General features: G+C 36.7%; 1 long non-coding RNA gene across 2 annotated transcripts in view; it reads left to right on the forward strand.

Moving 5' to 3' along the window:
- Positions 1–2,735: 2,735 nt before the first annotated feature.
- LOC144039992 (uncharacterized) overlaps positions 2,736–12,580 on the forward strand; it is a 32,366-nt gene continuing 22,521 nt past the window's right edge. The window contains exons 1-3 of one of the 2 annotated variants that reach the window (XR_013289594.1): positions 2,736–3,060; positions 3,162–3,244; positions 11,122–11,207. This is a non-coding gene — a long non-coding RNA (uncharacterized LOC144039992). The remainder of the gene's footprint in view (positions 3,061–3,161; positions 3,245–11,121; positions 11,208–12,580) is intronic. The other variant, XR_013289595.1, reaches the window with a different exon arrangement.

Raw genomic sequence — 12,580 nt, forward strand, 5'->3', positions numbered from 1 at the left:
GCCTCTGCTACTTAAGCGGTTATGAATAATTTTTAATCAGTGGAAATTGTTACCACAATTGAAATGTATTACAATGACAAAAATTATAATAAATGCTTTTTAAACCCATCCATTTAAAGTCAATTGGAAAGACCATTGTACTAAAGATTTGCCAAAAAGGATGAATAAATAAACTAATTTTATTTTTTAAGACTGAACTAACAAAATCCTTTTCCAAAAAACATGGATTATTGTATCTGGCTTTTTTCTTCTTTTTTTTACATCAAATACAATATTTTTCTTTAGATCTATGCATTACTATATTTTATATTTTATTGCATTTAAAAACTGGTCCAACATTTTATCATTATTATAAATTTAATTACATCAAACATTTATTTTTAATGTATTTAATTTAATAAAATGGCCCACTTTTTTTCTAACACAAGCTAATTGCGTCCAAATAAAACAATTCTGATTTTTGGTGATTTTTTATTTATTTTTTTAATTAAGTGGGTCAAAATATTTAACCACAATACTCTACTGAACAAAAATGTAAACACAACAATAATCACACCTAAATCAACATATAATATTCGTTAATGTACAGTATACTATATTTTCCTATTGTATGTGTATTTTTAAGTGGGTCCAGCATTTTATGGTTCTTAACAAAACACAACTACACAAAATGCAAATATTTTATGCATGTATTATTATTTTTTTAATATTCTATTTTGTTTAATTCTGTGATTTTCGCCGCCTTTGGTACACACAACAAACCCCATCCGCCCACTAGAGGGCGCCATCGGTCAGCAATTATGTTCCTTCCAACTGCCTGAGTGGTCAAACAAAAAGCCTCTCCAGTAAACAGCAAGACCATCTCCTTCTTCTCATCCCTTCAACTCCTCCAGAGCCAATTAAACCAGGACAAGAAGCACTTGTTGTTGTGCCTCTACAGCTATTTTTTATTTATTTATTTATTTTTTTAATACGCCAGCTTTACTAATGCCAGCTCACCAAAGCTGTGCAGCGAGCGCGGGAGGAGTGAGAAAATCTCCCATTATGTGTGACTGGGGGCGAAGAAAGAGCTGTAATTATAACACTGCAGGTTTTTGGATAGGCAACTTAACTTGTGCATCGCACAGGTTTTCAGCAGGGGCAAAAAATAACACTTGCCGCTTTTGCTTTTGTTTGTGACACACTTGAGCAGGGAACTTGCTGTTTATTCGTCCAACAGTCACGCTGAGATGTGTATAGAATAAAATCAATTAGAGACCTCTAGTGTGGTGTGGCTTTTTTTCTTTTTTTTTACACCAACGAGTCAATTATGTGAATCAAACAGCAAAACAATGCGTTACGCCAAGGAATGAAGACATTTTGAAGCATTTTGGGGCAATTGTGTCATTGTATAAACAAATTTACAAAATAATTACATTTCTGGAAAGCCCTCAAGTCCTTTAATTTGAGGTATTAGTCAATATGGCTTGTTGACGATAGATTTTTAACCTTGTTATGCATCAATGGGTTAATAAGTATCTTTTGGCGATTGTGTCATCATGCTAGCACACGTTGACAAAACAATAATATATCTGTAAAGCTCTCATCAAGTCCTTTAATTTGAGGTATTAGTCAATGCGGCTTGTTGCAAAATTGATTTTTGACCTTGTTATGCATCGGCGCAGAGACCTTTTAAAGAAAACAAAAGTGTGCATAACTCAAAATGGTTTGCTGATAACTGATTTTTACACATTTCCAACTACTGTTGTCCAATGACGGGTCCCCCCCAAAGAATTGTCCAATTTTGGAACATTTACTTAATGTTAGCTTTACCTAAGAATAATTATTACTTCCATTAAAAAAAAAAAATGCACTTTAGTCACATTTTGTCACTAATGGAAAAAGGTTAGTCACGGCAATAATAATGATATTATTAATAGTTAAAGGCGGGGCAAGGTTAACTATAATGGCTTGTCACCCCCTGCAATTTCAAGATACTAAATTAAGAAGTAAAATCGACTGAAATAATCAGTTGCCTTTTTATTTTGCGCTCCGTTAAAAAAAAAAACGGAAGGAAAGCAAGAAGTATATTTTGATTGACAGCTCGGTGCTATTTGTGAGGCTGTCTGTTGCCATGGTTACCTCATTACAAAGCGCCTGGAGAAGCCTCTCAGTCTTTTTCACTCTGCCAGGCGCACACGAAAAAGATAATTTGCCAACTAATATTTGCTTTAAATTTGTCAAAGCAAAGCGCTGGATTATGGTTTTAATCATGAATATGTGCCACACGCGTGCCTTTATTTATACAAAAACAATGTTGGTTTTACACACCTAATTTGACACAGTGCACGCCGTAACAATTCAACAACATTGTAAAGCACTTACAAGCAGTGTTAAGGTTTAGAGGCGCCGTAAAAATGCATCCCGTTTAACTTTTATGTGCGCCTCCTCACAGTTTCATTGCGTAAAAACACAATTATGCCTTTATTGTTTTTTTGTTGTTGTTGGGTTTTTTTTTTTTACAGCCATGTACTTCACAAATATGGCTGACATCTTGTGCTGTGTTACACGGAAAATAGTGGTCACTTGACACATGAAAAATATGTTCTTTTAAATATAATAACGGTCCAAAAATCAACAGATTATCGAGGAGTTTATAAGCGTAGTTATTATTAGGGTCCGACCAATTAATCGGTCGCCGATTATGTATATAGTTTCCGACGCTGTGAAAGTACCCCGAATGCACCATTTTGCTTGCGTTGCATTAGCAACTAGCAAGTGTGTAGCGTAAGTTATTCTGGTTATTCTGTTGTCACCTGAGCGTTCTTTAAGCTGTTTAATGACATCCCAGTTGGAGTTAAATGTAGAACTAAACCCACGACGATAAGAATTACATCCACTGTAAATTTAAATACAAAACATGCTCCGTTTTTAAAACATCGCTAGCCTGGTGCTAATGCTAAAAAGGAAAGGAGGATCCTATTCGAATGCTAACAGGAAGTTAGCATCGACTAACGGGAGTGTTTTTCCTTCAAATAACGAACATTCACGCACAAATGCTGTGGGAACACATACCCACGGGTAAGATAACTCTACGCAAAGGCACAATTCTTCCCCCCATTTGTGAAAAAATAGTTTTTTTAATAGAATTCATTCACAACTTCCTTTTGTACTCACTTTAGCTCGCCATGGAAAAAATAAGCACGGACAAATATGTTTTCCACAAAAGTTGCTTCTGCTGTAAAATGTGCAAGAAAACATTGAGGTGAGACGCATTCACACACATTCACAACTTCCTTCTGTATTCACTTTAAGTGTGTACTATTATTTTTGTTTATTCTACTCGTTTCATTTTCTCATTGTTTTATTTTGTCTTTGTCCTTTCAAGTTATATTTAAATAATAATTTGATGCATTAAATATATCTTTTGTAAATAATCGGCAGATTAATCGGTAATCGTTACTTTTTTCTGCCAAAAATCAGTATTGCATCGGTCGGGCCCTAGTTATTATACTATATACTTGGCAATAATTAATAATCCATATTGTTAATAAATATTTATGCTGAATTATTACTGCTTTATTAAAGTTTGTGAGAAAGCAAACCGTGCGTGATTCCGTCTAGTTCGAAGCGAGATAACAGAGTTTACGTTTGTTCAGATCACTCACCTTCACTCACAGTCAATACAGCAACCAGACTGCCTGCCTGTGACAAGATGGCCGCCCCGTGCGGACGTTGAATTCTGCGCCATAAAACACCTAGTCTTTATAGATATCTATGAGTGACGCACTTCAAAAGACGTCCTGTAGAAACACACACCAGAAAAAAAGAAGAAGAAACACACTCCACAAAGATAGCAGACATTGTGACGTCACATGACACAGTGACATGTTTCCGAACAATAATCACACCCTTCACAAATATGGCCGACATACATGCGTCGCAGTGTTATACAATTCAAATATGGCCGCCAGTATTTTGGTTGTTGTGCAGTAACGCCCTCTACAAAGATGGCTGACATACATACTTAGAAAAAAAGAAGCCACATACTCCACAAAGATGGCCGATTTACAGGACATGCTAATGTATTTTTCCGTTGTTTCAAGCTACTTATGCTCGTTTATAACCTTTGTCTTGATTTATCCATTTTAATTGAACCCCACACGCACACTTTTGGTCATTTTGTTGTGAAAGCAGCGAGGGTGACCTTCCGCGTGAATCGCTTGGCCTTTTTTTCCCCAGCAAACTTCACACCCACCGCGCTCACATGGACTAAAGCGCCGCATTGATTTTCTTTAGCTTTTCTTCTATAGCGTCTGCAGTCTCACAATCTATACGCTCTCAACCTGCGCAAGGGCTTTCAACATTGACCCCCACGGAATGCTGCGACTTCAACATATTGTACTGGCAGTATGTTGAAAGCATTGAGTGTTTGTGTGAGATTCGTTCAAGGACTCGTGGTGGGAAATGTCGCCTGGCAACAAACACGTGGAATCATAAAGTCATGCGTGGAACATACTCCACTCAGACAGTGTTTACATCATCAACAGGTCAGGAATATTGGTTGAATTGATGAATCTCTTTCCTGAAATTATTATTAATAAACAATAAAAATATATTTGTTAAAATTGTTATTAAACTATTCATTTAAAATGCATATATTAAAAGACTAAAATACATAAAAATTTTAAAGTAAAATTCACAAATTAAATTGTAATTATAAAATCTCAAATGAATAGTATAAATAATAAAATTATTAAAAATCATAATACAAGTGATAACATACAATAAAAATGCTAAAAGTACGTTTACTATTATTAAAAGAAAATCTAAGTAATAAAAATTTAAAAATGTAACAAATTGACGTTAAAAATAAAAAAATAAGATAAAAAATACTCCAAATAAAAATTCACATAAATTAATAATGAAATAAAAAAATTGAAAAAAATAATTAATATTAAAAGAAGATAATAAATAAAAAGTAATAAAATTATAAATACATAAAAAAATAAAAGTAAAATTGTAATTATAAAATCTCAAATGTACAGTATAAATAATGAAAAAAAAAGGAATTCAAATGATTACATACAATAAAAAATGCAAAATGTACATTTACTGTACTATTATTATTAAAAGAAAAATCTCAGTGAAATAAAAAGTAATAAACGATACATTAGAAACTCAAAAGATAAGATACAAAAAATACAATAAACTAAAAATAAAAATTCTAATAAATGAATAATTAAATAAAAATTGGAAAAATACGTTATTAATATTAAAAGAAGTAAGATAGTAAATAAATTTAAAATAAATTTTGCTGTCTCCATATTACACTCTTGCAAATGACCACTAGATGACGTTAATGTTCCAAATCCGCCAGGCAGCGCCTGTCCTGCTACCCTTGTTTACATATTTCATACGTCCTACCTTAAACACTTTAAATTCACTAAATTACATGCATATATTTTTTTAAAGCTAATTTGCCATTAAAAATAATCACAACCACACCTGCTGTGCTGTCATTTCATTTCAAGCATGTTTCTTCTTCAAGTTTAAGGCACATTGCCACCCCTAAAATACTGTCCTGTGTGGAACATAACACACATGCCCAAAAGTGCCACTGCTGGAAGAAAAAAACATGGCCGTTGTCTTAAGTTGGCAAGTCAGCAATTGGACAGGTCTTTCTTTGTAGCAGCACTATTGATCTGAGTGCTCCTCTTCTTCCTCCTCCTCCTCCTCCTCCACCCACACTCCCTCATGCTTGCTATTCTTCATGTGCACTGTACAACATAGCTCAGGATTCACTGCACACCTCGCCTTCTTGCGCCCCACGCCTCTTTTTCTGGCTTTATGCTCAGGAAAGTAACGCACACACACACACACGCGCCATTTCAAAAAAAATTCTAAGGAATGACGAGAGGTCACTGACAGCTTATGAAAAAAAAAGGGGGTCCAAGGTCCAAGCTAAATGTAAAGTGTATATAAAGTTTAAAAACACTTTTCATTGCATTGAAGCTTCACATTTTCAGTATATATATTTTTTAAATTGGGAAACAAGATTATTTATTGAAATTTTTTATTTTATTATTTGTATTTTTTGTTGTTGAAAAAAAGTATTTGTGTATATATATCTATAAAATAATATATATGTGCCTAAAGTGCAGCTCTGTTTTTTTTTTCATTTAAAAAAATATTATTACATTAAAAATACACATTTGTCCTTTTTTAATGTCTGTATTCATTTATATAAAGTTCATTAAATTGACATGTATAAAACTGACATACTGCATAATATTAAAAAAACGTTTTTAATTTAAAATTATGTGCTTGTAGTCTTTTAGTCAGAAGTAAAACAAACAAAAAATTTGGGGGGATTATTAAAATATGCTTTAATTTTCTGAACATTTATTGAACATTTTTGTGCTTGTATACATATACACACATGCACAAATATATACATTACATCTTATGTATACAATTGACATGTATAACATACTGCATAATTTAAAAATAATATTTGGATGTTTTAAAAGTTTTTATTTATTAAATAATGTGCTTGTAGTTTTTTAGTCCAAAGTAAAAAAAATAAATACATTTTTGACAGATTTTAAAACAGAATATACACACACAAAAATAGAAATCCTGCTTTTTTTTATTGGATTATTTAATTATGCTTTAATTTTACTGAACATTTATTAAACATTTTTGTGCTTGTATACATATATACACACGCATAAATATATACATTAAACATTAATGTATATATTAATGTTATTAATGCTTATATATACTGTATATAAGCACATTCCAATAACATATAATCGATACCAAAATTGTTGAGGGGGGGAAAGAGGAGATGCTTGGTCGTGTGTGTGTGTGTGTGTGTGTGTGTGTGTGTGTGTGTGTGTGTGTGTGTGTGTGTGTTAACCCTCGCGTGATGTTCACCTCCATCCTCGCCGTCAAGGTCAAGAAAAGAGGGATGCTAAAGCTAGCCCAGCCGCTAATTAAAATGTCCCATTTGAAGAATGTAGGCCAACAAACGGCGCTATAGTCGAACAACCTACAGCGGCCTGATGGCTCTTCTTATTAATTTTTATGCAGCGTGCCACACGGCTATAATTAGCCAGGTATCTCCCGCCTGCAGAGTGGGAGAGGAGACAGGAAGAAGGGAGACGGGCGGCTTCCTCGTCTCACACATTTTCGTGCCACAATTAGAGAGCTTATGCCAATGTATATAAAAAAAAAAGTGACAGGTCACACAAGTTGCGCTTGACATACAAATGTTCGAAGTGTTAATTATATATATTTTTAACTAGTCGGCCATCTAATTAGCTATCAAAATTGTATCCTGTCAGATATTGGAGACATCTAAAAATTCCCACTTTCCTGAACACAGCATTAAACCACATGTCGATTCGACGGACCTCAAACAGACAGCGGGGGTCCTGAAACGATAACATAACCGATGGACTATAAACGGTGTGTTTTCACCCCTGCTGGCTAATAACAAAACGTGATCCTCGATGTGATCGGGTCAAAAGTGTCACACCGGCAATTTGAAGAAAGCTTAGTCTGAAATCATGCTGGGAATTACATGGGAAGGCCTGAGGTTATCCCTTAATCAATAGCAAACGTCCCCTGCCGTCCACACAGCCAATCAGAGGAGAGCAGACGGTCGGCAACCGCATTGTTTACACTCCTCGTAGTGGGTTATATGTGTGTGTGTGTCGGTTCTGGGCGTGATTGCTGATTTCACTCCGTGTGTGTGTGAACGCTAATTGCAGCTGTTTGTTTTGTTGCCGCGGCGGTTAGCGGGGTACAATCAAGTGTTGCGGGGATTTCGCCGAACCCAAAAGGTGATGAGCTGAGGGATAAATAAACACGGAGAAAATCAGTTTGTGCACTCGTGCGCTCTGACGATGACAAGGCGCTTCTAAGCCGCAGTTTGTATTTAATACAGAGTAGGACATAGACCTTAGGCCGTATACCTTTAAGACAACCACATCCATTGCAATGTCCGTTAGCGTAATGCTAACACACAATGCAAAACGTCATAGACGGGTTAACGAAACTAGCATGGATGTTGTGACGTGTGCTCACCAAATGGAGCAAAACGTGGTGTGAAACAACACCACATATAACATTTCATTCTCACATCACCGATTATAATTAATACAGAACAAAAAAGTTTCTTCTTTTGCAGCCATTTTCTTTTTCAATTACCCACTGAAAGTTAAATCTCCCAATGAGCCACACAAACATCCTCATGATTATACACTACACACCACCCCCATTGTAATAATCGCCGCCGGCGCTGCCGGCCTATTATTTGCGAAATGGAATGCTTGATTTGTGATTGCCGCGTGTCGCTTAATGCCTCACCTCGCTGCAAAAAAGATCGTGCTTCCTCCTCAAGATGTCTGGCTTGTGTTTTTTATTCCTCCACAGGCTGTGCGCTCAATCTCTTGAAATAATTGTGTGATGATGACATGAGCTGCAAACGTAACAGAGGTTTGTTAATGGCAGAAATAAATGCCTCACCTCAAATAGAGGAATTTTCCCACCTTAACAGGTGGTGCCACTATATTGTTGTGACGTGCTTTGACATTGCTCCGCCTATACCCAAGAATTTGCACAAATAAATGCCTCCTCTCAAATAAATACTACAAATAAACACCTTGTAGAAAAAACTAAAAGGTAGTGTTATTAGGTTTTGATACCAGTCACCTTACATCAAATAAATGCCTCTGTTCTGAGACAGCATGGCAATGTGCGTTGTTTACAGCAACAAATAAATGCCTCACCTCAAATAAATGCCTCTTTTATTGACTGTAAAGGAAATAATAACAGTTGGTGCCACAAGCAACACACATTTGTACAAATGAAGTACCTTACTTCAAATAAACACCTGGCCCTCTCTACAGTTGAATCACTAAGTCTGTCACAAAAATTATAGTGGATGAAAGGTACGACACCGTGCCTCAATTAATTACAATGTTATTCACATATAAATAAATAAAATAAATGCATCACCTCAAATAGGTGTTTTAGATGTTAGGTAAATAAAGTATTTGTCTCAAATAGCGACTTCCGCTTGAAATAGATTGCGTGAATGAATTAATTGCAGTGTACATGATCTATTGAAATGAATGCCTCCCCTCCAATAGATACCCATTTTCCCTTCAGAAATAAAACAGTTTTGTTTGGTAGCTGTAATTACATTACTTCAAACAAATGCCCTGCGCTGTGCTTGAAGTGACCTCTGCTCTACTAGATACCATGCTTCAGTTAATCGCAAGGTGTGTGCTTTTACTGAAACATCAAATAAACTAAAATCTCCTTATGTGTCATTCAGTTGCTACAGTATGTGCGTCAATTCGCTGAACTAAATAAATGCCTCGCCTCAAATACAAGCCTTGTGCTCTCTTGCAGTTAATAATTAGAAAACTGAAGCACTATATTGTTTTGTGTGTGTGTGTATGTGTGTACATCCCACTGGTCAGCTAAAACGAAGACTCTCACACACTGCGTTAGCAGCAGGCAATTAAGGCGCTGCGCACAACATGGCGCAGCGATGCATACGTACGAGGGCTACTCCCCGCAATTACGGCACCATTAAAGGGATTAGCCCGCAACGTCCGATTCCTCGGGAGGCCCATCGGAGGCGCGCGCACCAGCGGGACGGAAATAAAAGAACAATGCAACGCCGCACCACGCACGCAAGAGAACGTTCAGCGAGGATGGCAGGATTCATAAACGGGCGCAGAGCGGAGGAGGAGTGCATGATACAAGTGGAACCTCCACACAGGAGGTGCCTACATAATCACGCACGCACGCGCACGCGTACAAACAGCATAGGTATGCAACAACGGCCCACACACTGCACTGTGCAGCAGCATCACGGATGGATGGATGATGGATAATAGAAAAAAGATACAATAAGTGGAACGATGGATGGATGGATGATAGGGACAGATGTTAAACGGATGACTATATTGAGTGCAAATAGCTAGATAGCTATCTATATACTATATAGTAGCTGGGTAGACAGATAGTAAATAGCTAAGATAGCTAGCGAGCTAGCTAAGACAGCTAGCAAGAGAGAAAGCTTTAGATTGGTAAGTATGTGGATAGGCACTGACAGACGGATGGCCAAATCGCTAAGGAGATGGATAGACAGAGGATAGCTAGCTAAGATAACTAGGGAACTAGCTGGCATAACGATCACAAATGAGCGTGAGAATGAGACAGGCAGACAGACGGACAGACAGAGAAAAATAGCTTCATATTTATATAGCTGGCTAGACTGATAGATGACGGCTAGCTAAGATGGCTAGTGAGCTAGCTGAGATAGCTTGATAGCTAATATAGCTAGCGAGCTTGCTAAAATAGCTAGCAAGCGAGAGCGATAAAAAGCTAAGATAATTAGCGAGCTAGTTAGGATAGCTAGATATATAGACAGACAGATAGATAGATGAAGGCTAGCTAAGGTTGCCAGTGAGCTAGCTGAGAGAGCTTGATACCTAATATAGCTAGCGAGCTTGCTAAAATAGGTAGCAAGCGAGAGCGATAAAAAGCTAAGATAATTAGCGAGCTAGTTAAGATAGCTAGATATATAGACAGACAGATAGATAGATGAAGGCTAGCTAAGGTTGCCAGTGAGCTAGCTGAGATAGCTTGATACCTAATATAGCTAGCGAGCTTGCTAAAATAGGTAGCAAGCGAGAGCGATAAAAAGCTAAGGTAATTAGCGAGCTAGTTAGGATAGCTAAGTTAGCTAGCTAAGATAGATAGATAGATGAGGCTAGCTAAGATTGCTAGTGAGCTAGCTGAGATACCTAATATAGCTAGAGAGCTTGCTAAAATAGATAGCAAGCAAGAGCGATAAAAAGCTAAGGTAATTAGCGAGCTAATTAAGATAGCTAGCTAAGTTAGCTAGCTCAGAGAAACAGATAGATAGATAGATATATAGAGCAGCAAGCTAATGATTTTTCCCATAGGCCACCTCCCTCCACATGACTGGGCACGCTCAGTTAATTCCCTGTGTTGACCTGCAGCCCAATGAAGTATTGATCAGCACTCTGACCGTGTGTGAGTGCGCGTGTGTGCGTGCGTCTTTAATGATGCGTTGGCTCACCACAGGAGGGCACGCAGTGCGAGCTAGCAAGCGCCGCAGCGGCAGAGGGCACGGCAGCACATCAAGGTCAAAGGAAGGCTGGCGGTGCAACGTAATAGCACACACTGACACACACACACATACACAAATGTTTTTTTTTAAAAATCTTCTTACTGTCTCAATGTTTTTAATTAAATGCTGTTTTCTCCTCCGATGGCAATGGAGAAAACGGCTTATTCCGGTCACGCCCGCTAGGCTGGCTAGTTGTGAAATATTTGCTAACTGAATTGCTGCTCTTTATTAAGGTTAAAATACATGTTAATGAAGACAAAACACTGGAAGTGTTTAACTGACTTTTTGCACTTTTGTTTTCAAACAACATTAAAAAAAAAAAAAGAAGAAAAATTTTATTGGAATCATCAAGGCAAATTGGGGGAAAACGTAGCCTTAAGTAGATATAATCAGGGAGTACGTAACATAGCCCAGAAATGATAATATAACGAGGGGAAAAAACTTAAAAAATAAGCATATAATTAATAGGCGTTAAAATATTATCGTCAAATGCTAACAAAAGTGTAAATATGATCATACCGGGATGATTTTGTTTCGCACAATCATAGGTTTGCGTCTTTAAATACATCAAAGTTGTTCTCGTTACCTTTTGGTGATAAGGCCACGATGCATTTTAGACCCCCTTAATTGGCCGGCCAGATTGTTCCCCGTGGCGCGCTTTAGCACATTTATTCCCGTTACTATGGAAACACGTACGCATCCAGCCTTGTTTTATTACGCTTTACCTCCCGGACACTTTTAATAGCTTGCCATAGGAGATGGCCGTCTGCATTTCCAGTCTTCGCCGTACACCCACGCAATTAATGCAGCAGTGGGGAGAACTTTGAAACGCGCGGCGACGTCACTTTTGCCTTTCAGACTCGGGCATAGAATAAAGTTGAAATATTATGGTGTCGAGAAAACGTACAATGTTACAGTAATACATTTTGAATTTGTCGTGTTTGTTTTTAACAAAATGTTAAAAAACGACTTGAGCCACTATTGCTATTAGGCTAATGACATTATCAGAATAAACATAGCATTTTAAGAGGAAAAACAATGTTATCGTTAGGTTTACGAAGTTAACAAGAAAATGTTAGGAGAATAAAAGACGTAACTTTAGGAGAGGCGCTATATTACGATAATAAAGTCATAATGTTACCAAGATTAAAGACATGAAAATGCTAACAAAAATAGTTGTACAGCTTTATGATCATAAATTTAGGACCTATTTTTGTGCTGGACAAGTTTCTGTTTTATAATTTACAACTTTATTTAAAAAACAAAAAAACTTTTCGGGGTAATATTTCCAAATATATTTTCGGAATAATGTATTTCAACTCCTCCAAAATTTTAATTCCATCTTAAAAAGTCTTAAATATTCTGAGTATAAAGCCGTAATGTTACAATTAAAAAAAGTGTTCAAACGCTTCA

Source organism: Vanacampus margaritifer, chromosome 20 (genome assembly GCF_051991255.1).
Source record: "Vanacampus margaritifer isolate UIUO_Vmar chromosome 20, RoL_Vmar_1.0, whole genome shotgun sequence".
NCBI classification, from domain to species: domain Eukaryota; kingdom Metazoa; phylum Chordata; class Actinopteri; order Syngnathiformes; family Syngnathidae; genus Vanacampus; species Vanacampus margaritifer.